Raw genomic sequence first — 5470 nt, 5'->3', positions numbered from 1 at the left:
AAAATTACTGCAGCTATTATCAAGTAGGTAAGATTTGACTGGATCCATTTAAGTCAGGATTTATTGCCCCTCTAGAAACTAAAGCAATAGTTGGTCACTGTTCTATGCCATTTTAAAGCTAATGTCATCAAAATATACTCTTTTAAAGATAAAAGAGAAAGTGACTATATATTTTGCTTGATTGATCTTGAATTTAATTATGACATCTACCCGGATTTTCAAGTCATCTCTCTGACAATAGCCACCCGTGGGAGCGAAATGTACAGGTTAGACTTATTTATTCCGGTCCATAAATACGTGCTTGCATGGGAAAAAGATAGTATAGAGGCATAGCCATTTTCCTATGTGTTAAGTGTTAATTGAATACCCTCCTACATACCGTCGAGTAAAATAAGCGGAATATCCCCTGGATATATGGACCCACGCCCTCAGAGAAGTTTAGGCAGTGCAACTGACACCTGCATCCCCTTCCGTCATATCCTCCCAGCGTTGATTAATCAACATGTTCATCAGGTTTATTCACTTTCTTTCAGCGGAATTGGATGTCAGGATCTCTTTCTTTGTCATAACTCATTACCATAAGTAGTTATGGCATAGGGTAAGTCATTACTAATATCAACGGAGAACCGTTGAAACCAGTTTTTTATTCTACTGTTGAGTTAACATCTTGCATTTAATACACCGGCGATGGAACCGACTTTTATCTTTAAGACTTCTATCAAGAAACAAACACTTAAAAAGCAGTTCAAGAGATCATGGGCTCTTATAAAGCGTGGACATTGATATCCTGTTTCAAACTTCATCATATCCATCGCAGAAACAGAATTATAACGACGTCATCTAAAGAGGCGATCAATTGGATGGATTCTTTGTAAATTTTCAGAGCACTTCTCTTTTAAAAAGGAGTTTTTAGAGTTGTATAGGACTGGATTGGCCCAACGGTTTGGTGAATTGTTTCAGCCAAATGAAAAAAAGCAAACATCTGAAGCTAGTATCCGTCTCTGGTTTTTCTAGAAATTGAAATTTAGCTGAATTCACAACGGGCCCTCTATCATATCACCTTGTATTTCATCCATTTTGTTACCGCCTCATATTTCACCCAAGCCATAAAAACGGAATAAAACAATTTAAAAGTTGGAAAACATCTTAATTGTTCTCGTGGCTAGATAATTTCTTACTTGTTGGGTATTTTCTTCTCTTTTGTATAGATTCCCCGATGCCCGTGAATGATGGCAAGCCATTGCTGCCACAAAAATGGTGAGTTCCCTATTGGTCAGGATATCTTCAAACGATCACTATAAAACTACAATAACATGACGAATTTGCCTTTTCAATTCACAGAATCAACCAAAATGTATCATTACCGAGACAGCTTTGTGAGGAATTCTGATTATCCTTACTATCTGCCTATAATAATCTGAAAAATTGGCATTCCTTGCAGTTTCAATGCAAATTTTAGGGCTGTCTTCGGCTTAAAAAGTTGAAAAATAATCTTCTTTTGAGCTAACTATACTAGCATCAACGAATATGCAGAAAATACCGCTTCTCAAAAATAATGTCACGACACTGAAAGGCAGACTGGACGCTCCTTTCAATATTTCACTAAAATGTAATTATCACTCTTTAGAGGGAAATCTTTCTTAAGAATTATTGAATAATCTTGTTAATTATAAGCCTCTATGTAAAAGTAGTAACAGGAAATTTCTCCTAGAAATTAGAGTCTTAGTAAACTACATCGTACTTGTTTAGATTTTTTTTTCGATACACTTATCCTTCATTTTTACGATTGAGTTAATCTGCCGAATCACCTTAGTACTGCCTTCTATGTTTGTATGTATTGGCATTTAGAATTTCAGTTTTTTCTATTCTTTTCTCTTCGGCTGTTTTCTTCTGCACTTAACGTGTGTCTCAGCTTGACCTTTGATGTTGCAGATAATTACCTTCTGGAAAGATGACAGTCTAGCTCGAGGTCAGTTCTGCTCGCTAGATATAGAACATACCTTCAAGTGTTTACCTTCACAGTGGCTATGAAATATTCGGCATGTGATACTGTCAGAATATGTTTTTGCTTTTTTTCTTTTTTTAACCTGATTTCCTTACTCTTTTCTTCTTCTTCTTCCTAATATTGATATATTATCGACTGAGTATTGGAGAGGATGGATATTTATCACCAAGAGGGTGCTCTCTTGAAGAAAAACCGAATTCTGACTTTTTGTAACGAAATGTTTGGAAGCAAGAAGGGAGACTAACAGCAGATCCTTGGATTTTAAAGACAACAATGCGTGATCATATTATTTGACTGGTGTAACATGAACAAGGGTAGTTAAGGTAGTGTGAGAGGACTGGAGGGAGAGAGGAGGAATACATGACATTGGCTAGCACCGGAATATCTAAATAATCCTGAGAGCCTCTGTTTACAATTCTTTGTAAGAAGGAATAATTTTATCAAAGAGATTGCGATTGCTCAAGGAATAAATAGGAAAGAAAGAAAAAAACACACAACGGTAACCCCAAAAACTGCCAAGACTTGTACTTTTTGTCTATGTTTCATCGGGCAGAGTGCGTGGACACATTTATTATTCATAACCGATAAAGAGGCAAATTTGAACTTAACTTCGCTCTTTTTTATAGAAACCTAAATAAGAGAAGCCAAAATTGGCCTACTAGGCTTCATAAAACTCACTTTCTGAGTTTTACAAGTGCTAGCTTTTAAATCAACGCGCGATTGAAGATTAAAGATGTATCTACAATTTGCACTTAAAATAAAGGACACCTACGAGGTAGAGGAACTATTCTTTTGCACCAAGAAGAGTCTAGAAAGTATACAAAATTCGGTCATTTTTAGCTAGTATGAAAGTCGTTTTTAAGATCGACTCTCTCTAAACCCTTACTACTCACCAAAAATCAACGCAAGGCAAATGGCAGATTGATCTTTCCTTAAACAGAATCAGTTTTAATTTTGAAAATTGGTCATCAAGAACCAGTTTCCTTTTCAGTTTGAAAATTTTCAGTCTCAGTCAAACTATTTTGTTCTCAGCTGTAACATAGACAAATTGTTTACTTAAGTAACTTGGAAAGCGTTTTTATTTACCCTTTTTCCTCATTAAGATGATTTATTATTTTCCTACGTCAATATCAAAAATCAAACTGCTTTCGCACATTTTGTTCACGTCAGCCTCAGTAAGCCAAAAATTGATGAACAGAAAGTCTTGCATTGACATAGAAGTCTTACGAAAAAGAAAAAAAGGACACAAAATTATAAATGATAAATCAAGGATGGATAAGTAAAATTTAGCACTATAATAGGACTTGAAAACTGTTCAATTCAAGTCTGAGTTGGTTGAGGTAAAAACGAACAACAGAACACATGGCGATATGCAAATTAAACATACCTTTTTGCACTAAAAAAAAAAACATCTGCTACTCCGCATCATGTTCCTCTGAGAGCAATGCTGGATAGAATTATGCGACTTAAAGTAAGTTTTCCTCCTCTCGTTGTTCAGTTCCAGCGCATCATCTCTAAAGACCTTGATAAAACTGAGCAACGAGAATGTTTTGCCAGGACTTCAAAAATACAAGATTTTGAATCCCTTTTACTCGTTGCTTATCTTTCTACTTAAAGACATCCCAAGAAGAGAACGAAGAAGATTAGGTATGCTTCTTGTTCAATCTCCTATCTTAGGACTACATTCAATTCAAAACAGGGTGGGTGGTCCCGAGCAAGTAGAAGATGACCAGTATAATCTAATTCAGTTTAGCTTTTATAAATTAAAATAGAAAAGCAACGAAGTGTCGATAAAAGATGACCTTTTACAACAGAACCAATGTAAAGCATGCCCCCTGGTTGGTTAATTCACCGTCTACTATTTACCCATGGGTTTACTCTGCTGCTGTAAGCAAATACAATGATTTGTGATGTAGTATTACTAGTCATTGTATTTGCTTACAGCAAATACAATGACTAGTTTTCTCGCTCCAGTTTTGTCCAGTCATGTTAGACTATACGAACATTTTTGGTTCAAAAAACGGAACTCTTTTGCTACGATGTATCGATGTTATCTTTTAAAATATATGGTTAACACCACAGCTATCACCTTAAGCGACGCTTACGCTTCTTAACAACATTTCGTGTGCATCCGCAACACAATAGTGTACACCGTGGTGTTGACCTTTTTTCAGACGTTTGTCTCACTGCAAATCTGTTTTTTTTCTCATTGAGTACACAATTTATTTCCTTGCGATCCATGCGCACATCTTGCAGTAGTACGTCATTGTACACATTAGTGCCTTTAACATGTTTGGTTGACGTCTAATATCTTGTAAATCTAAAGTAACGAGAATTTGAATGTCTATCTCTCTTCACAACCTCACAAAAGTCTTTGCGCAATGTTTCGCTTAAGGTCAGGCACAACCATGGATTTATGGCACTGTTGTGGCACTGTTAGCATGTCCCAACCAATTAGACAAATACTGCACATAATATGGAAGTTGAGCATTATGAACATCAGGAAATGATCCAAGTATGCCATACGGACAATATAGACTTGTGATGGAAGCCAACAGATGGCAAATACAGCGGTGATTATTACAAGCATGCGTACGACCTTTCGTTTGGTTACCTCGTTTCGGTGTTTTGTTTTTAGAGTAACGAGTCCTGGAATACCTCTGCGGCGCAGCCGAAGACAAACCAGGTATATAGCGTGGATATCACAAGCAGTGGAATCATGTACATAAGAAGGAACAAGTAATGTAAAAAGGATCCTCTTGTATTCTTTGCCGGGTGCCTGAAATATGGGCGCGCAAACGTAATATGTGTCGTTTGGAAAATACTTAAAATTTATCCATGTTAGAGCGACGGGGATCGAAGTGATCGTTGCACTAAACCAAATTCTCACAGACTGGATTTTCCCTCGGCGAAAATTTGGGAAACGGTCGAGAGGGAAAGTAGCTCCTAAGTAACGACCCACTGACATCAACAATAGACTAGCGATTGACGCCGCCAGTGTGATGAAGTTAAGGTACCTCACACCAGCACATGTGACAAGGCCTACGTCTCCAGAAATCCATTTTCCCTCTGTGAAGACATATGACATGGAATCGGGCATCACAATTAAGGTCACTAAAATATCTGCAAAGGCCATGTTGACGAACAATACCCCAGTGAGGGACCTTGTTTCTGGTTTCCACTTGACGATAAATATCAGGAGGATACTTCCACTCAGAGCGACGACTATCGTTATGGAATACAGCAAAACAAAACAGGCTTGCTGTAGAGTCTTGTTTGACTCTCCTGCGAAGAAACATAAATCATCATAAATTTGGATCAGGAATTTAAAATACCACTAGCCCCCATATTTTTCCATATCATAAATGAATGTGAAGACTGCCGCGAAACCATCACATGGCGTAGTCGCTGTATTGAATAGTCTTCACTTAGCTTTGCCGTAAAGCAGAGCCAATTCGGTAAGTC

At 37.3% G+C, this 5470-nt stretch overlaps 1 long non-coding RNA gene across 1 annotated transcript; it reads left to right on the top strand.

Annotated features, from left to right (window-relative positions):
- Positions 1 to 1117: 1117 nt before the first annotated feature.
- Positions 1118 to 2750, top strand: LOC149045167 (uncharacterized). Its single transcript, XR_016187089.1, has 2 exons — positions 1118 to 1257; positions 1933 to 2750. It is a non-coding gene; the product is annotated as an uncharacterized LOC149045167 (long non-coding RNA).
- The last annotated feature ends 2720 nt before the right edge of the window (positions 2751 to 5470 follow it).

This window comes from Pocillopora damicornis, chromosome 5 (genome assembly GCF_964200805.1).
Source record: "Pocillopora damicornis chromosome 5, jaPocDami1.2, whole genome shotgun sequence".
NCBI classification, from domain to species: Eukaryota; Metazoa; Cnidaria; class Anthozoa; order Scleractinia; family Pocilloporidae; genus Pocillopora; species Pocillopora damicornis.
Note: the sequence above shows the minus strand (reverse complement) of the source record. Positions and strands in the feature narration are given on the sequence as shown.